This window comes from Lissotriton vulgaris, chromosome 8 (assembly GCF_964263255.1).
Source record: "Lissotriton vulgaris chromosome 8, aLisVul1.2, whole genome shotgun sequence".
NCBI lineage: Eukaryota > Metazoa > Chordata > Amphibia > Caudata > Salamandridae > Lissotriton > Lissotriton vulgaris.
The window spans coordinates 961,550,231-961,574,434 of NC_141696.1; the positions used below are offsets into that span (position 1 = coordinate 961,550,231).

At 43.6% G+C, this 24,204-nt stretch overlaps 1 protein-coding gene across 2 annotated transcripts in view; it reads left to right on the forward strand.

Moving 5' to 3' along the window:
* Positions 1-244: 244 nt before the first annotated feature.
* PICK1 (protein interacting with PRKCA 1) overlaps positions 245-24,204 on the forward strand; it is a 123,488-nt gene continuing 99,528 nt past the window's right edge. The window contains exons 1-2 of one of the 2 annotated variants that reach the window (XM_086934812.1): positions 458-518; positions 1,777-1,853. The gene's annotated coding sequence lies outside the window, so the exon portion shown is untranslated. Of the gene's footprint in view, positions 519-1,776; positions 1,854-24,204 lie in introns of both variants that reach the window. The other variant, XM_086934811.1, reaches the window with a different exon arrangement.

The following is a 24,204-nucleotide window of genomic DNA, read 5'->3' on the forward strand; positions in this document are numbered from 1 at the left end:
GTCGTTGCTAAGGAAACCCTCGCTCTTCTGCTCACATTGGCCTGCTTGTCATCCATTCGCTACGTCTGCTCTGATCTGTCTACACTAGGATAACCTCTTTCTGATTCTGTTAGAGTAGAAAGCTCCCCGGGATGAGTTTGCCAAGTGATCACTCAACCGGAGGTGGCGGCGGTAACATCCTAGACCGACAAGCTGTTTGCGGCTAGGCGATCACTTCCGGAGTGGCCTTTTCCGGTGCAGCAAAACAGAGGCGGAATCTTCCGGTGTGAGTGGGCCGTCTTTTCTGAGGTCGTGTCGCTTTTCTAACCAATCACAGGATTTCTAGGACAATATGGCTACGCAGACCCTAGTAGTTGAGTTCTTCGTTTTACCAGGCAGGCTACGCTACTTTATTTGTCACCTTTAATTACATTATATTTCTTAAAAAGGACGTGGGCCTGTTGTTTGTTGAAGTCCGGTAATGTGGAAAGTGAAGCAGAGACCGTCTGACTATTAAGATTCTCTACCGGGAGTGGAAGGTAAGACTCGCATCCAGGGACCACTTGCTTGGTTCTGGAAGGTTGACGTGTATATCTTTCATGTGTCAATACCTGGAATCAGGAGTACATAGTGTCTTGGTTCACGCAGTACACTTTGCGTTGCATGTGCGACGATCCCATGAACCTCTTATGGCTGTATTTTGTGCTATTTGTAGCCACCTCAAAAGGGACAGAGGAAGCCAAGAACATTGCAGGAGTTCAGGTAGTGTTTAATTGAGGAGTCAACTTATGTCCAATACAGTTGTGAAATGGGTTTTAGTTTCCTTACAAGGAAATAGTTATTGCTCACTGATGCGCTCAAATGCGTGTCCATGGTGACATCAGCCTCGAAGGTGAATTGAAGACTCTGCTCAAGCAAATCAAGTACTAATAATCTCTAGGGATATTTGATTACGTCAAATAGGGGGCAAATATATACATTGGGCTCGTTTAAGGTGCGCCTCTATAGGCAGCGTCTCTTTTCTGATATTTGTCATTGCTTATTATACAAAACCACGGCTGGAGCCACACTAGATGACTAGAACTTCAAATAATAATTGATAAAATTAACAGAATATCGTTGGCAGAGGAGTTACTTCTGATTACTGCGTACTAGCCTTTTGGGTTTTTATGTATTTATTTTATTTTTATATGAAAAGTTTTATATAGTGCTGGCTAGACCCGGAGGTATCAGAGCGCTTTACATGAGACAGGACATTGTTTCACAACATTGTTACATAGTTACATCAGTTACAGTTACCAGTATATGCTTAGGAGAAAAATGTGAGCTTACACCAGAGGTCTTCAAACGTTTTGATGCCGAGACCCCACTGTCAAACATTTTTAGCCATAACGACCCCTCCCTGACCAAAATGTCTAGAACTTGGTACTCACCATCATCGGGAACCAAAAGCGCCCCCAATTCCCATGACAAATCATTTTACGGTGGGGAAATAGAATTAAACAGTGTTTAGCAAAACCAAAGGCTTGTGGGTGACTGTGGTTCGTGGTCTTTTGGGTTTATTTGTTTCGGTTTTTGGTAACCATCTTGGCCAAGTGAACAAGAAATTCTGAAGGCCACGAGAAAATGCTTAGAGGCTGGCTGCCTTTAGTGTCCAGTCACCTAGGCTATAATTATGTTCACTTGGTGTACGTATGGCCATGGGGTATGCCCTTTTGATTTGTGTGCTTGGGTTATACTCAAAGGTCATCTTGAAGCAGACTACTTATGCTCACGTGCATCTCTTGTCCCTAGCAGGTGAATGTAAAATATGACTCAGAAAAGGAAACTGAGAATTAAGATGGATTTATTGATGAAAGGATCCCATCCATCAGGTAACTCTTTCCAGTGCAGCCTCTCAGCCTCAACTCGTACTTTCTAATTATAACATTCTATGCAGGCTGCTGGCACTGATGTATCTAACATTCCAGTCTAAAAGGTATAGCAGCAAGATGCCACACATCTCCCTTCTTACAACAATACAATAAATACATAGTAAAACTATTTAACAAAGTCTTTCAGATGCCTGGTAAAAAACCTCAGGGTAAATTTGACTTCTCTCAAGTTAAATGCTTTAGATGTGGCAAGATGGGACACTTCGCCAATGATAGGCAGTGTCCAGGTTGGAAAATGGCCTGTAATAAATGCAAAAGGAATGACCATGTGTCTCATATGTGCAAAGGGAAAAACTTTAGAAGTAAAGTAAATTACATTTTTTATGATTTTGATGAACTAACGGAAGATATTGAGGAAGTTGATTGTGGTCAAGTGTTGGTGCAAGTTATAAGCAATTAAGAAAGTGAAAACTGTCCTTCTGATGAGATCTGTGTTGATGGGCATCAAACCAGAGTCTTATTTGACTCTGGTGCCAAAATAACTATTGTGGCAAAAGATTTTTATTTAAAGAATTTAGGAGACAAGACAAAATTATTTCACCCTGATATCAAACCTTTGGCCTATGGTGGCAAGCTTATCAAACTGCGTGGCTATTTCATGGGTCTCATCAATTATAAGAGAAGAATGACCACGACTAAGGTGTATGTGTCTCAAGAAGGGGACAGCATTATAAGTTGGTTTGCGCAAAGGTATCTTGGGGTTATGTTAGACCCAAATTCATCACCTCCAATCATTTAAAAGAGCCTTTTGGTCAGGATCTCAAAGCTGTAACAGTTGATGATCAAGAATTTAGTCATGATCTAGAAAATAAGTTTCCTAGTGTTTTTTCCCAAAAGTTAGGGTGTTTAAAAAACGATATGCATCACATAAAATTGAAGGATAACGCTGTTCCTGTGTGTTGCAAGGTGCGCAATGTGCCCATTGCTGCCAGGGATCAAGTGAAGGTGGAGTTGGAAAAACTTGTTAGAGAAGGCATCATAGAGGTAGTTGAGGGGACTGAATAGGTCGCCCCCATTGTCGCAGCGAAGAAATCGGACGGTTCTTTACGCCTCTGTGTAGATTTGCGAGAGTTAAATAAAAATGTGGTAAGTGATCATTATCCTTTGCTGAAGATCTCTGATATGTTAATTCTTTTAAAGGGGGCTAAAGTGTTTAGCACTGTGGATTTGCGATCTGCCTACCATCAGATTAGTCTTTATGAAATGTCAAAAGATTTGACAGCGTTCATAACCCCCTTTGGTACTTTCCGTTTTGTAAGACTACCCTTTGGGTTAGTTTCAGCTGCCTCAGTTTTTCAGCGTGCTTTGGAAACTGTACTTAAAAACATTAAAGGAGTGAGGATATATCAGGATGATATCCTGATCTTTGGTTCTGATAATGAGGAACATGATTTGAGACTCATGAAGGTTTTAGAAGCGTTATGTGATGCTGGCCTTACAGTAAAAATTGTGAAATGTAAATTTAGGAAAGATTCCATTGAATACCTAGGTCATACTGTCTCTAAAGGGGGAATTCTGCCGAAAGAAAGTTTAGTATCTACCATCTCTAAGATGTCTACACCAACGAGCAAGGAAGAATTGATGAGTTTTTTGGGAATGGCTGAGCATTATAGCAAGTTCATAAGGGGTTTTGCTTCTCTTTGTGTCAATATGAGATGCTTACTGAAGAAAGGATGTGATTTTGTTTGGAGTGAAAAGTGTGAAGAGGAGTTCTTGCTGTTGAAAGAGAAATTGAGCTGTGCTCCCAAACTCAATAGTTTTGATCCTGCTCAAAAATAAATTTTGATTACTGATGCTAGTTTGAGAGGGCTGGGTGCAGTTTTGGTCCAAAGATGTGAAGGTGTAGAAGTTGTGATTTTATTTTTGTGAAGGAGTTTGAAAGGTGCAGAATCCAGATACTCGGTTGTAGAGAGGGAGGCATTAGCGGTATATTGGTCTGTTAAAAAAATTAAAAAAATTGTTGTGGGGAACTTCTTTTGTGATAAGAACGGACCATAAACCGCTATGTGAAATTCTGATTAAGAAAGGTATAGATGCCATATCTAGTAGGATCACTAAGTGGGTTGTTGGATTGCAGGATTATAATTTTGAAGTTAAGTATCTTCCTGGGGTAGAAAACAAGGTTGCTGACGCGTTGTCTCGCCATGTTCCGTCTGAAGAGTCTAATGTGAATGATGATTTGGATGAGGATGATGAGTTGGTGTGTTCCCTACAAAAAGTATTATTGACAGAGAGAAATGGAACAAGGCTTTAGAGGATGATTCTGTTCTTATTGAAGTTTTGAAACAAACCAATGCAGGTTGGAGGTGTAGAGTAAAGGGGGATGAAATGTTAGAGAAGTTCTGGCATGTCAAAGATCAGTTAGCTGAGCATGATGGTTTGTTAATGAGGGGTACGAGGTTAGCTCCACCACAGTCCATAAGAAGTGAACTCATTTCTTTAGCTCACATTGGTCACTTGGGCATTTCTAAGACTAAAGAGACTCTAAGATCTTCCTCTCAGCCTCAACTCGTACTTTCTAATCATAACATTCTATGCAGGCTGCTGGCACTGGTGTATCTAACATTCCAGTCTAAAAGGTATAACACCAAGATGCCACAGTGACCTATGACCTCTTTCACATCAGTGCCCCTTAGAAGTGCCCTTCTTTGCAGGCCATACGCTCAGTACATTGGGAGGCTTAGTGTCTGGAAGGAGAATGACATCCATTGTGAAACCGTGTGCCCATGCACTTGGTGCAGGTGCAGGACATCATGTTGCATGGTCTGACTGGCTCAACTGAGCCTTCGTCTTGGGAAGGCCTTCACAGGTTAGGGTCAAAGGAGAGGCTGTGAAAGGTAGCAAAATACACTCGTCTAGAGATGGAAGTAAAAAGACACCCGTTTCAATTTTGTGGGTGACGTTCATTGTACCCACAGGCGTTTACCAACCACAGGTAATCTAACGGAGAGGTAAATTAGATTATTCAAGATCACACAGGCTGTCGGCGAGGAGCTGGGTAGCCTCCAAATCAGCACACACAGTGATTCTGTGAGAGCCTGACCTTGACATGAGACAGACAGCTGTTTACCGCAGACAGCTGTTTACCGCACACCATTGTTTCCTCCTTCTCCCCTCCCTGGTACCTGGTTGATTAATGTTTTCATGTGTTCAATATGAGCTGAAGACTCACAAAGCATTCACTGCTGAAGTGTGTCTACGATATCTTGTTGAACACTGTCTTACAGCCACACAGAATGGAAGGTGTACACAGTCTTCACCCTTTATTCTTTCCAGGACGCCTGCTCATCCCTGTCTGGTAATGCTGATTTGAACTGGTTCACAATTCCATGCATTAATTCACCATGTTAAAAATAAATGCAACCTATGTTAAAATTTGAAATACCATGCCCAAGCCTTTGCAGAGTTCTACACCTGAACAAATGGCCAGCACTTTTCTTTGGAAATGGTGGCAACCGTAGTTGAACAAAGGCATCATATTAAACTGCTGCTACAAGAAGGAAAATGGAAAGCAAACTGAAAATAAATATTTGAAATTCATAAAAATGAACTGATTATTTGCCCCAACCCTGGAGTTTAGTTTGAAGTACATTTCTGCTTCCAGGCCACCTGTGAGATGTTTGATCTGTACAAATCAATGTAAAAAAATCTTATACATTTGAGTGCTTGTTAAAAAATTTTGAGTGGAGGCCGGTTGGGAGATTCAGTAAGTAAATGTGGTTTATACTAATCTGCTCCAAATTAAGACAATTTAGTGGACAACATAATAGTACCATCATAACCCACACCGCTCCTTTGTGGTGCTGCTTATTTGAGCAAAGAATGCACAACCAAATGTGTTTTAATAATATTGGAATTGTGTAAGCTTTACCATCTAATATTTTGATGCTGTAAAAATGTTTGGCTTTGTCAATTATTGAAAAAATCTATTCTCCGTTCAGACAAATGACATGAGCATTGACGCTTTCATTTATCAATGCTGCCTGAATCTTTCTCTGCAGTGATCTTTAAACAAACGTAAAAGCAATGATGTTTCAGACTTTCAACTTTGTCATCTTCAGTAGTCCATTCACTGCACTTATATTACAAACAAGTTAGTCTCTAAAAGCTTAGTTAAAAAGTAAAAACATATATATGTTGTAGCGCCACATATGTATATCTTCATTTTGCTTAGTTCACATCTTTTCCAAGCATTTCACTGTGAATGTACTTTGTCAGCAGCATCAAGCCCCACAAGGTCGCGCAATTTTTAAAGACTAGCATTCTCTCTTCCATTGTGTTTCTCTGGAGCAATAAATTAAATCGAGCACGGAGTTCAGGCATCATAAGTAGACACAAATTCAGGAAAGAATAAAAACGGGCAGAACACAGAAAATAAAAATTAACCGGAGCCTTTTCCCAAATCCCCTCATGGCTCAATCAGGGAAACAAATAAGGATTTGTGTGTGTGGGCAAGATCATTTTAGTGAATGTCTGCAGAGGGGAAGAGGCAGATTACCTAATTAAACTGGGAAACTTTGGGTTGCCTTGGAAATCAGCCAAAAGTAACAAGGAGATCCTGATGAAGAGGCAGCAGCGAGCCACAAAGCATGACACTAGGTGAAAGCAGGGATGGCCAAGGAAGGCAGCAGTTACTGTGCAGAATATTGCAGAACTCCTTTTAAGTACTGGCTGTATTGCAAAGGTTCTGGTACATCTTTATGGACAAAGTTTGCTGGCATTTCCTGGTTTGCATGCTGCAGTCTCTCTGATTGGAGGACGTTGCCACATTATGATTGTCTTATTTTACCTAGTCCTCCAATAAGAGAGCCTCCTGAGATGCAAGTATTTCTAATCCAAAACGAAGAGGAAATGTTTTGGATGCGAGGCAGACGTGAGTTTGGTGAATGTACGACCCCCTTCTGATGACTCCACGGCCCCCCTTGGGGTCGCGACCCATAGTTTGAAGACCTCTGGCTTACACAATATTATAAGATATTAGCGTGTATCATATCCAGAACAAATGTCAGATGGGGAATGGAAGGTAGTGGGGGAAAGGTAAACCGGGGAGAGGAAAACAGACAGAGTCAGGCAGATCTGAAGGGGGAAAGTACTCCAAGGGGAACAAAGCAGTCAAGGCAGTCGAGGATAGAGACAGATTAAACCAGGAAGAACCGTGAAATACAATGTCCGACTGAGGAGGTGACCCAGAGCCAGGACCCACTATAGCTGCATAGGACAGCTTCACCGGACAAAGTCCAAGGGCACTCGGACTTCGCTGTCAGTACAGTTATAGTTTCAGCCCGTGGGGCATCGGCATAGTTTCATAGAAGGCCATTTATTCGCCATAATAGGGTCAGGCGGGACGGGGGAAAGGCGACACCTGGGACGCTGAGGATCATCTGATGTGATTCAGAACTGCTGTTAGTCGCCATCTTAAGAACAGGCAGGTTGTCAGGTAGGCTGTAAGGTGATCATTCAAGCTACCAGGGGCTATTGTACAAGAGCAATGCTCTAGAGCCCTCTAGAAATTTTGGGGTCCGGCTCGGCGAATCCCGCTTACAAGTAGAAGCCAAGTTTTTATAGGGGATTAATTTAGGCACCATCAGGTCCTCAAAGCTACCATTGGGATCACTGGAGGCTATTTTCTGCTTCCCCACTCACCGCTTTTGAAGCATGTCTTTTGTGATCTCAGGGGACACTGCAGGTCGGGCTCACGTGCCCCTCCCCCTCCAGCCACAGCAGTGCAGAGCGGGTAAACTAAGTTGTACAATTCCCTTCTCCGATGCAGACCCTTACATTCTGTAGGCTGAGCTGTCCGGTGCCCCTGGCCTGCTCATTAAGGCCAATCCAGGAGGCTCTGTGCAATGTAGCACTTGCCAGGGGCAGGCAGGTGCTAAACAAGCCCCCCTTTGTTACCCTATACTATCAGCTCCGCTTTTGAATCAATTAACTAAAGATAATCAGTCGACATTTAGATCAGAATTTCTGTTAAGATGTTTAGGATCTGCACCTGACATGCGTTTGGTGGAGAATTTCCTGTAGACTAGACTGACATCGATATCAGATTGTACAGCCATCTTACATTCCTTAAAGAGAATAAAGCGAGGACGTATTCTAATGATAATCAAAACTAGCCTTTTTAGGTCTCTCCGAGACATCTAGTAATCTATATGCATGGTGAAACTCCGACTATTGCTTGGCAATTTCTCGCCTGCTTGCCATTAGTTAACGTTGAATTTTTTTGTTAGCGCGCTAATTATTGGCTCTTCACGCGATGCGTAACTACCTGTTATTCCGGAAGCAGCACGGCATAACTACAGTCTTGTTACGCTTACACAGTGTAGTTGTTTGTTTTTTTTTTAAATAGTGCGCATTGACATTCATGCGCTACCTTACATTATACGCATGCACAAAAAGTATCACGGATGCCGAACGCACATTTGTACTAAATCACGTCATCTTCCCATGCTACCCCCCGCTTCTCCAGCTCTCAGCTTGTTAAACCTTGCTCTCTTCCTTTGGGTCTCAGATGTAGCAGTAGCGGGCTTTTCCCTTCCCAAGAGCATCTCTGCTTTTGTTTACCCCGCTAGTGAGCATATTGATGTGCCACACCTCCTGTTGTTTTAATGCATGAACTTCTTCTCCTGGTTTCCGCTGCCATGCTTAATTTTCTTAGCTTTGGGCGCCACGTCTACTTCATGGTGTACACATTTTTTTATTCCCCCAATATTTGCCTACCCATCCACTCCTTTACTTTGTCCCCACCTCTGCAGCACACATGGCAGCGCATGTCCTCCGGTTGCAGTCACTGCACCTGCAACTGCCCCAGACCAGACTTCGCCACTTTCACTCTTGCAGGGGAAAATGCATGTGTTTATTTAAATAGCGATTGTGTTGTCAGCGGTTAAGTGCCTGCAAACTCGCTAGTCAGCATATTGATGTGCCACACCTCCTGTTGCTTTAATGCATGAACTACTAATCCTGGTTTCCGCTGCCGTGCTTCATTTTATAAGCTTTGGGCGGCATGTCTGCTTCATGGTGTTCGCATTTTATTTTTTTCTCCCATATTGGCCACCCCATCCCCTCCTTTTAGTTCGTTCCCACCTCTGCAGCACACATGGCCGCGCATGTCCTCCGGTTGAACTCACTGTTCCTGCCTCAGACCCGCCTTCGCCACTTTCACTCTTGCAGGGGAAAATGTGTGAGTTTATTTAAATACTGCTTGTGTTTTCAGCCGATCCTCGCCCCTCCCCAGTCCCTTTTTACGAGTTTACTTTGTTTTAAGTAGCCAAGCCAAGTTCTTAATTTGCCCCTACCGCTTCATTGGGAGTACAGCAAAAGCAGTCTGATGCATTTTGCTACTGCAGTACTTTTACAACCCCAAAACCGGGTCGTTAGAACCCCTATGCTGACCGTACCTAAAATAAATTACACATTTAGTCCCTTGTTTTCCTTGAAATGACAACTCCACACAAATACCGATCGAGTCGTTTTGATTTAAAAAAAAAAATTGCATTTAATCAAGGAGGGAGAAAGATCGTATTTTCTGCACTCTCTGTTTCATAGCTTTGAAATGTAAACATGGTGTAAACACAAAAATAATAAACATTGATTCCTCTACTGTCCTTCTCTCCGTATGAACATAACAACCCCCAACCACTGGCCTTACAGACCGCACTCTCTTAGACTTCGTGTAGACCAGAGTGACTTTTTAAAAAATCCTTGGTAAGTAGGAGTGGGTCACTAAGCAAGTCTGCAAGCTTCTGCTTATCAGATTTTGATTGCCTAGGATAGACAAGCATTTGCAATTCAATAGGTCTCACATTTGCATGAGTTTAAGCTATTAGCATTGTAAATGAAAATGCCTTTCATTTATGTTTAAAAAAACAAAACGTAAATAAATGCATTGTCATTTACAATGCCAATAGCTCAAACTTGCGTAAAGGCGAGATATTGCATTGCAAATGATTGTTTTACTCGCCACCTGCAGTTGCTTCTACTTTGTGTACACGCAATCTAAATCATAAGGATTCAAACACAGGACCATGAAATCGGGTCACTACAGGAGCAAAAGGAGTGTTGTCTTTCACTTTACAAGGTTATCTACTTTGTTCTCTTTTTTCTTTTTTTTTGTGTGCTATTAGTTGTTCAGAGCAGCATAAGTTCACATTTTACAGAGACGTTCAATTACAACATTTCTGTCCCCTGTCCAATAACTGAGTATTTTTTTAGGTCTCGCTGAGCCAGCGCATGCGTTGCTCTGCGAGAATTTTGTATGTGGACTTTTAAAAGTTCTACCAAAAGCTGGCTGGCCTAGAGCGTGCGGTTATGCGCACTATGACGAGCAGAGGCGCCTTATGGCTTACCTCTCTCGTCATGGTGCGCGCACATCGCACACCACTCGCCAGCCAGCCTGCTTTCACTTTTTCCTCTCGGTCTTGCCTGCTCGGGCTTTAATGCTCCTCCCCCTCCCCCACCAGAGAGCGCGTCTTTTTGTTGCTTGTTCAGGATGCCATCGACCAGGTCAGAAGAGACCACAGAGGCACTAGGACCGAAAGGGGCTGGGCCGGAGCTGCTTCACCGTACGCTCGCAGGCAGCTGCATTTCAGTCTTGTCTCCAATATGGGTGTCTCAGCGATGTCTCCGCACTGTGCCCACATTGCGTGTGTGCCCCCCTTTTTGAGCACATACCTGGGGGCACTCGCGTTCAGACGGCATTATGGGGAACCTCTCGACAGAGATCCTGATTGCTGCTATGAGTTTGCTCTATGTGTGAGAGCTGAAAATGACCATACTACTTGTAGTAGGAGCACAAGTGCTTCTGCAGTTTAGGATTGCTGTATGCATTGTTCTGTCTCTGCCATCACATTGCGGGAGACCCAGGAAGGCTCCGGATGTGCTGAACTTGGAGCACTTGTTCTTTGATGGCATTGCCCGGTGAGCTCAGGATTGCCCCCTCCCAGTAGGAACTTGCCGCATTTTAAGGAAAACGAAGAGATATTACCATACTCACTGTAGAAGTTGCGCAGGTGTCCTGTAACCCACGCTTGGCGCTAACATTAGTGCCTAACATATAACAGAGGGGCCTGGGCATGGTATCTATATGTTTATGATGGAATTTTTGTAACCCAGGTATTACTGATATGTAATGGCCATAGTTGGTGATTTATGTTCTATAATGATGTTTGGTGAGCCTTGTATTTTCCCTCCATACTAACCTAAATGCTGCATTCCATGCCCAGATTATGGTATATGTAATTTCTGCCTTGCATTGTCTCAATAACAAGTATTAATTCAGGATTCACATTTGAGTGCACAGTGATTGTTTTTATGATGTGTGCAACATATAAGTCTTTAACTTATTGCATTATCTGTGATGTTTTGACAATTGCCTAGTTGGCAAAGTGATAACTGGTTTATTGTGTTTTGCCCTATGTTTTTATGCAATACAGATACATACTGTAGCAGGGTTTCCGTTCTCCCACAGAACTGTGCATAGAGATCTAGAACCTCAGTGAGTTAGGATGATCCAAAAACTCATCTCAGTGTCAGAAATCTCCTTACCTAGCTAGCTACAGTGTCTCATGGATCATTATGGAATGATCCATGTCTTAGACAAACCAGAACATGATCTTTAGAATACCTCAGGAGTCGTGGAACACATGAACACTCTTTCGTTATATAATCATTTCAAACCAAAACTGAGAGTCAAAGAACACAAGTGCAAGTTTGAAATATTTATTATTCAATGCAAAGTTCTCAAACGCAGTATCTTGTATAATACCAAAATGCAGATTATAAAAATCCGAGTCAGCAGCATAGTCACTAATCCATAGTAAGCAAAAGGTGCTAGCATGTTATAATGCAATTTCTATAGAAATCTATATCACCTATATTTCGCGCACCCTATCTAGCATATTATATTATATCTAAGAAGGTCTCATTTGGGCTTTAGCAGGGCGGCCCCATACCTCTCAATGTCAGTAGGAGCAGTTCACATCAACAGCTACCAGCTCTCTTCATGCGCAGCACCAAGTGTCTACGTTCATTCCGTGTAACTCTATCTTAAACCCGCGTAGAGCCCAAAATGTTGGCATCAACATTATTTGTGTTATGTCTAATGTGGTGCGAGGATCAAGCCTCCCAGCAACCTTGTGTTAGGTTAATTTTAGAGTGTGCAGCTCTCAGTGTGCAGACAGTTGTACCAAGTGTACCAGGCAAAGCTGATAGCATAGAAATAACATATTATTCTCGAATAAACCACCTCACCGCTTCTAGGGTGAAGGCGACAACAACAAGTATGTGTCGTGTGCAAAACAGAAGCCGAAGGAAAAAAGGCTGTTTAAACATGTAATGCACTCATGCTAACTTAACGCAATATATGTAACGAAGTATCCATATGACACCCCCCCATTGGTCCGAGCACCGTCAAACATAAGGGAAAAGGCAATACTAAATCAGATACAAAAATTGAAAGCAAAGTTCAATAATCTTGAGCTAAAATAAGCTAAAAATATGTATGAATGAATATGTATGAATGCCTACAGTGGCCTCAAGTCTAAAAATAAAAACAAAACTTTCGAACCAAAAGTTATTCGCCAGGTCTCAAAAATATGAAAGTAGGACCAGGTCGCATCAATCCAAATGTCTGTAAGAGAAAAAACAAGGCACTTATCCGATATCCAAAGTCATGTGCCACAATGACGTTATCCTCAGTGACATCACGTGATTGAATTCTCCATCAGCTGAACACACTCCATCTCTCCAATTCAGCGAGGGGAAAGTCCTATTTCACAACAAAGCACTCCTCCCAGGTATGTCATGAATGGAAAGTATATGCAAAGAAAGTTGCAACAGCCTCCAGTATGAAATCACTGCCATCATCCGAAAATAGTTCAGCAATCCAATTCAGCAATGGAAAAGAACATACGTGCTCCTCCAGCATCGGATCCTCCTGTAACGCCAGAGGACAACTCGGTGGGTTCACCAGATCGCTGTGTGTCAGAAAGGCATCCGCCGCTGCAGAGATCTCCCATTGGCCCAAAACTCCATTTATCGCTGCCAAGGCCATAACTCTTTCGCCAGAACAGATCAGCTCATGAGCCACCACGGGACGCATTAGTTGATCAAAATCGACGTCAGGAGCAGTCCTCAAGCATAGGCACAAATCAATGGCCCAATCGAACTCGCAGCTCAGGCAGTGAAACACAGGTTGGACACATGTGAAGTCGGTGAACCGAAATGACAATCTATAGGCCGTGCTTAATGCTGCAAGCGGCAATGTTCCATAGTAATTGAGCATCCGATTACGGCACAGTGTCAGGAGGCGTTGAACGGCGTCTTGCGCAGGATGGGCATCCATGTTTTATGAAGAAAAACACCAACAGAATGCCTGCGGCTACAGCCAGCAACACAGGTAGTCCACCAAACAAACTCGAAAAAATAGTGTGGAAAAACGTGGGAATGATACCAAAAACTTTTTCAAACGTAGTCACGAGGCCACTGCTTACTATCTTGAAAAAATGTGCAAGCCCAGTCGTTGAAGAAGCATTAAAAATCTGGTGTACCAGCTCGCAGAAATGAAACGGCAAATCAGTATTTAAAAGCGCCTGCACCTCTGTGCGGGTGTTGGCTATGTGAAGGACATAAGTTTCCCGGGCCGAACTCAGGGTCACTTGTTTTTGAGACAAAAGGGCCCTTATTCTGCTTAAACCATTGAATTTTGCTTCCAAGGTTGGAATCCGTGGCCAGATGGAGACATCTAAAGACCCATGCGTGGGTGGGTATAGAACATTCTTGCAGCACACCACACGCTCTGATACAGTTACCACATAAGCCACACCAATTAATAAACCACAACATAATTCGTTGTTTAAAAGCAAATAACTACCATTAGCTAATAATGTGAAAGTGGGAACCACTGCTGGAACTGGCGTGCCTTTTAAAACACATGCTAAATTTGGGCGGTCCTGATTACAAGAACCGTGTAACTGAATGTGTCTGCATATTAATGAATGGTCAGGTGACTGTGTGCATTCCTCACCATTAAGATTCACTTCTTTCCCATCCTTCAGACATCTGTATGTGTATGGTAATGACCATGCCTCATGTAGGAATGCATTGCCTAGTGGTTCATATCGTCCTATAGCAATATACCGCATACAGTTAGTAAATTTATATAAAGGAAATGGTAATGTAATTAAACCATGAATAAGCCACATGGCAGTAGTGGTTTCAGCAACAGAAAAAGGCAAGGATTCTAGCTTCTCAATATGTAACATAGAAAATGATGCATCACGCATTGAAAGCATGCGCTGTTTTTCAGTAAGAATAAAAGGGGCGAAAAGGGATGAAACGTTCAATGAGGTCCAGGGAACTCGACCAGCCTTAATTGTCTGTAGAGTCCAGGCAAACTGCATTACAGAACGCAATTGATTTTGACCATGGTATAACGTGGACACTTCATCATGTACAATATCAACAACAGAAGAAACAATACTATCCAATGTGTAAATTCTGGAAGAAAGCATGTTAATACTGTTATCGACCACTGCAAGCACTTTTTCCAAATTTGCTTGATCAATAGCCCTCAGGCGTTTAGCTGCCTCAACTTGTGAAAATTTCCAAATTTCATTGTAAACAGCATAAATAAAGCGTTTAGACCTACCCATAGTCGGGCCTTTTATAAAATCATTTAGCTCTATATTCTCATTCAACTGGGACAGATGCAGTTTAACTGCAGCTAAAGTGGAATGTTGTAACTAGTTCTGACACAATTTGCCTACTGAATAAGTTGTAACAGTGTGATCTGTGTCAAACCTGGGATCGGCCTGATGTGTGTAAAACCTTCAGACAAACCCATAAAACGACGTTGGCAAGAATCAGAGCTTCTTTGCCATAAAAGCCACCCATCTGGATCAAAACTGGAAATATTAAAGGAGGAATTCTGCAAAAGTGCTTGTATCCCACTGATGGATAATGTAGTGAAATTACTCCAACCTGAATATTCTTCCAAATCAGGGATAGTAGGGGTATTTAATTTTTTAGATGTAGCCAATCCAAAACATGTTGTTTGGGAAATAGTAGAATTTAAAAACAACATGTGATTCGGGATGAGACATGCACGATGCAAAGCCTCAGTGCCTTGTACCTGCCAATCTTTGGTACCCCAAACCGATTTAAGGTCAATAGCATCCTTCCATAACTCATAGCCATCCACAGATAACCTTTCTAGAAAGGACTTTGAATACAACAATTTTGTGTCAGTTAATCTAACTTTGGGCATGAATTTCTGGTTCACTTTAAAATAAAACGACTCAGGATTTGATTGATTAAAATCTGTAAAGTAAGAGTATTTTCCCAGAAACGTACTTGAGCTCCCCTGTAAAGGAGTAGGGCAATGCTCCCACTGAGTGTAATTCACAGTAACCCGCCTGGAACTTGTCTTGTGCAAGAAATGATTTCCATAATGTTGGTAACAAAACAAATCACCATATTTGACAGAATCTAAATACAAATCCTCATCATCAAAGGCCGCATAATATTTCAAATCAGAGAACAAAGCTTCTACGGCCTGAAGATCCCAATCATCAGAACGAATATTTTGCTTAATCACATCTCCCATGTTTACTCTAAGCACATTAGGAACATTAATAACTTCTGTGGGGCCATGTATTTGAAACCTAACCGCATCCCACACAATCCCATCAAGGACAGGCCAAGCAGTAATCTCTACTGAATGTAAGTCTCTCTTTAGTCTGTGTGCTGAATGTGAGGAGGAAAGAGGGGCCAATGTTCCATTAAGGTACCGAATTCCTGTTCTTTCTTTCACATAATGGCCATCGATCAGGCGGAAAAAATAAAACACAAAACCAATTGACATAAAAAGATAAAATGAAAATAGTATCATCCAAATGTATGTCCAAGGTGGAATTAAAAAATGTTTTTTAAACAACGTGGCATATTTTGCAATAGTCGATGGTTTCTTTGAAAGTTCCGAATCGGAGTCAAAAGAGAATCTGGACTGGTTAGCCAAACGAGCATGTAAATCGGACATAGATAAATCAGCAGGATCTGCATATGTCACTTCATCAATGTTAGTAACAGGAATAGTATTTAATAAAGGACTGGATATGGCAGGCATCTCGAGGGACACCTCCTGATCTGCACCAGATGTAATAGCCAGCACAGAGTGCCTCACCATGGAAGGACAGGATACAGCCGGTGTCATGCTATGAAGAATCGGCCACCCTGTGTGTCTTGACATTGTCAATAGAAATAAATCTGTTTTCTTTACGACCTGGAAGTGGTGGTAAAATGACTGTTCTTGTGCCCTTCACTCCAAGGACTCGAACCGGCGCTCGATATGAGGGACCAAACTCTTTCTTGTTATCGATCTTCTCTCGAACCAGTTCTCCAACTTGGGGTAGCCAGCCAACTACCGGGATCTGCAACGCATCATCCGACGTGGAGGGCAAGTGTTCCTTTGCAAGACTGTCTCTGGTCTTTTGTAGATCCTGTAAAACATTGCAATGTTCATCTACGTCAAAGGCCGCGGCCTGGGCCTGGCAGTCTGCACCATCAAGGTCAGGGACGTACATCTTGATACCAAAGAGCATTTCGTATGGGGTCCGCCCACCCAGAGACCTTCTAGGGAGATTATTAAGCGCACGCTGCACGCCATAGAGGTGGGTCAGCCAGTTTCTACCAGTGCCTATAACACGGGCTGTCAAAGATTGCTTTAAGTCGCGGTTCATTCTTTCTACTACAGAATTGCCCTCAGGCCTGTAGGGACTTGAAAACTTCACCTGTACTCCCAACGAAACCATAGCATCCTTATACGCCTTAGAGGCGAACGCCGGACCCTGGTCCGAATGGAAAGCACCACAAGCAAAAATTCCCACAAAGACACGCAAATCCTTAATGACAGTTCGCGAATCAGCGCTTCGATGCGGCCATACCCATACAAAGCGTGTGCATGAGTCAACTGCTACTAAGATGTATTTATACGCAGTATCAGAAGAAAAAGGACCGCAGTGATCCAAATAAACACAACCAAGTGGTTTATTAGAGATGTACAACTGTGTCTGAGGCGGACGCGCAGCAGTAGAAGGCTTAATCTGCTGACAAATGTCACACATAAGGACATAATCGCGCGTCTGTTTGTACAGTCCCCGCCACCAGAACCCCTGTTGTAGCTGAGATACAGTGGCTGAGACGCCCGCATGCGCAGACGCCACACCTTCATGAGCCGCTGTAATCAGAGAAGCTCTGCGATCCGAGTTGGGAACTAGACGCTCTCCAACTTCAGGAATTTTCACATAAGGAACCTTATCGGGACTTAAGTGGTATGTGTACTTCAAAGGGAACCCCGCAGGATATTTACCTCCCTTCTCCGTGGCAGCAACAGCTGCCAAGATGTCATCATCTATTTTGCTTTTGGACCTCGTGACTGCTGCAACTAAGTATTTAGACACCGCTGACTTTGCCGCTTCATCAGCAAGCGAGTTGCCAACAGCGTGGACCCCCACGCGCTGGTGGCCGAGAGTATGAATCACAAACACGAGCGCCAGTTTCTCTTTAAGTTCCGCCACTCGGACCCAGATCATTTTATGTTTTATTGTGCTACCTTTGGAATCACGAAAATCATTCTGAATCCAAAAGAACAAGTTCTCATTGTAAGACTGGACACAGTAGTAAGAATCACTTACGATTAAAGTCGTCACACAAGGATCAGCGTACTCCAATGCAAGCATCAGAGCACGCAGCTCAGCTAATTGTGCGGTGCAGTCCCCAAGCGTCTGCGTGTGCACGACGCTGGACTTGAACTCATCGTTCACCATGGCACCGACCACAATGGCGCAAGCGGAAACGTAGGCATGTTTAGAGCCATGCGCAACCTGCGCCGAACCATCCGTGTAAATGATACAGTGGAAATCCTCCAACGGCCGCATTGCTAAAGGAGCAGGATGAACAAATTCATACTGTAAATACTCCTGCGACCGTAAAGCGGCGTCAAAAATAAACGTGACATCCTGAGATGTCAAGGATGTAGCCCACTGAATCCACCGAGGGTGCAAAGCTTTAGAATTCGGTACACTGGCTTTCGTGACCGCCTCCAAGGCAGGACACGGGGTAACAACCAACATGCGCTTCCCCTGCGACAGGGCACGTTCTTTAAGAATTGCCATCTGCACAGCCGTTAAAACTTTCTCCACAGTGGAAAAACGCAGTTCAGCCGAAGTGTACAAGTGTGACTTGTAAGCAATAGGTACAGTATCCCCCTCATTAAAAGTCAGGTACGTGAAACCCACCGTCCCAGGGATAATTCTTATCACCAGGTTGGTCTGGTTATCATGGGTCTGTAAGTAGTCAGAAGTGAGCAAATCAGCCTGCAAAGACTGCAGAATGGCTGAATGCTCAGGCAGCCAGCTTGATTTGGTAAAAGATGGTTGTACCAAGGCATATAAAGGCTTGATACGCTGGGCATATTCCGGAATGTATGTCCTCCCGAAATTTAAAAAACCCAGTAAAGACTGTAATTTTTTCAGCGTTGTCGGAGAGCGCAACTGCGCGCACTTCTCCAGGAAGTGAGGAGCCAATTCCTTTCCTTCATGGTTAAGTTCATAACCCAGAAACAACACTGTGTACTCCGCAATGTGTGATTTTGCAAAGTTAAACTTGTAACCCATGTCTGCAAAGTTACAAATTATGCTGTTTACTCGACACAGATGCACCCAAAGTTCGTCGTCTGTGAGATAAATGTCATCCACATACGAACATGCAACTGGATCGAAACTCTCCAAAAGAGAGACTATGCGGGCGGAAAACACTCCAGGACTATTTTTATATCCCATTGGGAGTCGTTTAAACATTTTTTGTACGCCGCCGCACGTAAAACTGGTCCATTGGGAACTTAGACCATCTAATCTATGTGCATAAAAACCATTGGAAATGTCAAGCGTGGTTTTGAACCGTTTACGCTCAAGACTATTTACTAGGGCAGAGCCGTGAGTATTCTGTACTGCACAGTTACGGCAATGCGAGTTCAAATGCCGGTAATCCAAAACTAGACGATACGAGCCGTCCGGCTTGTTAACAGTAAAAAGGGGATTATTCATTGGTGACACACACGTTTCAATTACACCTTGATATTCCAATTGTTCAAGGATAGCCGCGACCGAAGCTTTAGCTTCACGCCGTATGGGATACTGGGGTTGTGGCTGCGGCTGTGACCGTAAAGGAATCTCATGGCTAGGGGACAATTTATCCCAGCCACACTGATTTCGGTACACAGCCGGCGCAAGCGCCAGAGCCCACTCTTCTGCAAAATGCAGCGCTTCCACTCTCGGTACAGTGTGCGCGAAACTGGGGAGGATTACCTCCTCCCCTCGCGGAGCTGCGAGAACAAAAGGTGGGGGCCAGTCAGCCTCCGAAAGCAAAATGTCATACGTATCCGAAAGATTCTCCCAAAATACCCCTTTTACAGTTCGCTGCATGTCACCTTCAATTAACAGGACAATTTCAAAAAGTCTTTCAGGGGGAGCAACATGCGTATCTGCTGTTTCAATCACAATAAAAGTCTCAGTCGCTGTCACCTTCAACAGTGGACGGAGGGCCTCTCTCACTATGGTAATCTCCGCCGCGCTGTCCAGCAAGGTCAGAGCCCACGTCAGATTCCGAAGCCGCGTTCTCACTATCTGGGGCATATCGATGCGCCGTTAAGGCAGCGACTTTCTTCTTGGCAAACTGCGGTCTCTTTGGCGTAGAGTCGTCCCGCTGATCCCCTTCACTTCGCGTGCGGGGCTGGCCACGTCCTTGCTGGCCACCCCTGCCCCTGCCGCCCCCTCCACCACCGGTTGACGGAGCCGATGAGTCCTGAAAGGAACGAGGAGAGCGTTGGTCAGAAGCCTGATATCTCTCTGGCGTTTTAATCATCGCGCGATCGCGCAAATCATAAACTCGATCTGACTGCGCAGGCTGTGAAGGTGCAGGACCAGAAACCTGTGTCTGCTGTTGTTGTTGCTTACCCTGCTTCTGCTTTTTAGGCCAATTTTGTTTTTTGGACTTGGGTTGTCCACCCGTTTCCGAAGACTGTCCCTGGGGCTGCTTCCTCTCTTTTTCAGAAAAAGCTTTCAAACCCTTAGAAGTGCGGCCAACCATTTTATAAGCCGCCACAATAATTCTTGCCAGCTGACGGGGTTTCTCGGCCTCGGGAATTAACGCCAGAGCATTGGCCACCTGAAAGTTCACTGCATCCCCCTTGCAAGGATAAGACCGCAAACCGTCTCAAACGAGCCGCTCAGGCGCATACCCAATTCAACCGCCGACTCCGGTCCGTGATCATCCTGAACACGTTTAAGGACCTCAGAAAGGTTTGACACAGACGGGGTGCCATAGCACCTCGAGTAAACCGCTGCAAAAGTCTTACCCCATGTTTCACAGTCAGCAAGTTCAGGGGCTAAATGTTTCGGTAAACTAAGCGTAAGAATCCGGTGTTTTTCACCCGGAGTCGTATTAGGAAACACAGCCTCCAGCTGGTCGAATTTCTCGGCAAGCCAGTAAGGAAAATCATCCTTATTCTCTGGCTTTCTGCCCATAACGGAATTCACCAAGACAGGACTGATTTTCAAACCAGCCTGTTCTGCCCGAAGCTGCGCACCTGCGGGGGCTGCGCCATGAATATTACGACCAATGTAATGAACAAGCGCTCTAATCACTCCAACCGCGACCTCATGAAGACGCCGCAGGACGTTACAAGTGGCGCGATTAGGATGAGGAGTAAATCCACCCAAAGCGGGCCAATTTGTGCCCGGAATGGACAAAGGACCTAACCTCGGAGCCGTTAAAGAATGGGGTAGGGCGCCACCAAACCAAACTCCGTGCTGCCAAGCGTCGATAGGTACTTCCAGTGCCCTGTACGGAGCATAAGCCGCCGGTACATCCGTGGCAGTGTATGAATGGAAGACACCCGAATTAGCGTCCAAAGCCGGAAATGTTACCCAGGAATAAAACAATTCGTACGGGTACGCATGTTCCGCACTCACCACTAGAACCACAGCCAAGCCTTCCGCAGGTACATTATAACCCCGCAAGTGGTCGCGAACCGCGACGCGGCTATGCTGCGCTATGTCCACGGCCATGCTAGCACAGGAAGTGAAAAGAGACAAAGAACAGTTTGTAGCACAACTGGGTAGTAATTCAAAGAAACCGTTTTCAGAAGAATTCAAGCTTGAAAAGACCTATGTCAAAAATAGGTAGGTTTTTCCGACACCACCGTTTACCGGAAACGGGAATGAAGGTGTTAAGGTTTGAATGATATACTACTCGAGTGTCATGAAATAAGGCCAACCAAACCGTTGGGCGCCATGTAGCAGGGTTTCCGTTCTCCCACAGAACTGTGCATAGAGATCTAGAACCTCAGTGAGTTAGGATGATCCAAAAACTCATCTCAGTGTCAGAAATCTCCTTACCTAGCTAGCTACAGTGTCTCATGGATCATTATGGAATGATCCATGTCTTAGACAAACCAGAACATGATCTTTAGAATACCTCAGGAGTCGTGGAACACATGAACACTCTTTCGTTATATAATCATTTCAAACCAAAACTGAGAGTCAAAGAACACAAGTGCAAGTTTGAAATATTTATTATTCAATGCAAAGTTCTCAAACGCAGTATCTTGTATAATACCAAAATGCAGATTATAAAAATCAGAGTCAGCAGCATAGTCACTAATCCATAGTAAGCAAAAGGTGCTAGCATGTTATAATGCAATTTCTATAGAAATCTATATCACCTATATTTCGCGCACCCTATCTAGCATATTATATTATATCTAAGAAGGTCTCATTTGGGCTTTAGCAGGGCGGCCCCATACCTCTCAATGTCAGTAGGAGCAGTTCACATCAACAGCTACCAGCTCTCTTCATGCGCAGCACCAAGTGTCTACGTTCATTCCGTGTAACTCTATCTTAAACCCGCGTAGAGCCCAAAATGTTGGCATCAACATTATTTGTGTTATGTCTAATGTGGTGCGAGGATCAAGCCTCCCAGCAACCTTGTGTTAGGTTAATTTTAGAGTGTGCAGCTCTCAGTGTGCAGACAGTTGTACCAAGTGTACCAGGCAAAGCTGATAGCATAGAAATAACATATTATTCTCGAATAAACCACCTCACCGCTTCTAGGGTGAAGGCGACAACAACCAGTATGTGTCGTGTGCAAAACAGAAGCCGAAGGAAAAAAGGCTGTTTAAACATGTAATGCACTCATGCTAACTTAACGCAATATATGTAACGAAGTATCCATATGACAATACTTTTAATATACTACTCTGTGGACTCTTTTGTGGTGTATTTATTGTGTCACTCTTGCGTATTATGCAAATGCTTCACACATTGCCTCTGTGCTAAGCCTGATTGCTCTTGCCAAGCTACCAGAAGGGTGAGCAGGGGTTATCTTGGGCGTTTTAACTCCTTTATCCTGAATATAGAGGTGGATTCTGCCTAACCTACCAGAAACACCATTTCTAGAGAATAGGACTTGTGTTTGCGCAGTACCACAGTGACTCATTGTTGCACTACAAACTCTGCACTTAGATCATGACATGTTTTGTTTTTCTCCTGATTATGTCTCACTACACGGTGAGGAAGCCCAACCACACAATATAATAATCATCCTTCTCACAGTGGCGGACACCATGGTGCCCGACCAGGTCCTTTCAGCCGCACCATCTTAAAGGCACCGGGAATCACTTCCTGCAAACCCCTGGCTTTCCACCTACCTAACCCGGTTCAATGGTTTCTCTTTAATGCACCGGGCTCCAGCAGGTGGGTTTTCCCCTTTGAGACTGGAGAGACTCCTTAAGATGTAGACGAGGACAAAGCACGCCGCTTTAATGCACCTATTCCGATCTGGGCCAAAGTATCTAGTTCCTTTGAGCCTCACCTCTTAGACTTCTTACCAGAGCTCTGTTCAGCATCCCTGATGCAGATTCGTGCGGCTAATGAGTAAACAAAACAAGCATTGGCATAGCCAATAGGTCTCGCTTTTGGGACCTTATAAGTATTTAGTTATGCAGCCCAATATCCTTACTGCAACAACATTAACTGTTGCATGACTAAACACTTATAAGGTCCCAAAGGCGAGACCTATTGGCTATGCTAATGCTCGTTAAATCTTCCTCACAATATTCTAAGATTGAAGCTAGAATAGTACATAATCTTTCTGGACCATGTGGGAGAAAGTTACACTTTCACCAAGTAATCTAGGACTGTAGTTAGAATAACAAAAACTTTCCCCGCGTCCTCAAATCATCACCTGCCACAAGGGTGCAACTGAATAAAAAAAAAAAAACTTAAGACAGCCTTTGCAACTGCTTTTGATGTGAGCACCCTGTGTACTACTTTCTGCTGTCCGGGTGTGGACTGAATGCAGAGTGAGCTCCTGTTGCTGCCATGCAACACACCTCCTTCTCTGTGTCACTGTCTGCCTCTCCTGTTTGTGGAAACAGACATACTGGCGTAAAAAAAAGAATTCTTTCACCCAAAAGAAAAGGCACACATGCAGGTGTGAGTTCTCCTACACCCTCTTGTAAGTGAACCCTTTACATTTACTTAAAATGACTGCCTTTGGCAAGTGCCTCTCAAGTTCAATCACTTCGAATTATACTGCTTCTTGCATGTGAAATGACTCCTTTCATCTTACATCCTGCACTATACAAACACCCCCTGCCTATATGCACACATATTATTTGTATGTAGATGTGTTCTCTCTTCACCATCTAATGGTCTGGACATTATGCGCACGTACCCAGTACAAGCCTACAGGGTGTGTATAGAAGAACCACTGGATAGTTCCTTCTTCTAAGACACACCATGATCCAATATATTTTCCTAATTTGTAGTCTTGCTTCACTTTAATTGGCCCAGTTTGCCACAATTCCTACGTACAATGAACTATAAACTGGATGCCTAGGACTCCAACACAAGTGTCTCTGGTGACACAATGTAAAAATATGGTGTAGCTGCACTTAGCCCTCCCAACATATGTTATTTTTCTTGACTGCATATTTGGAAGACCAGAACTTACTAAGACTATCTGGGTAACACATATCTCAAACTGCTATTGTTTGTCTAGCAAAGAAAAAATGGTTTAGTATTTGTCTTCTGTTAAATTCATTTAAATGTGTTTTTTTAGACAAATAGCTGTAATTGACAGTCCAGAACAAGCAATACATGTTAGCACAAAGATGTATTGATTACATCTATTATGTGCAAATGATTAGTGCAAATAAATGTTACAAATGCTT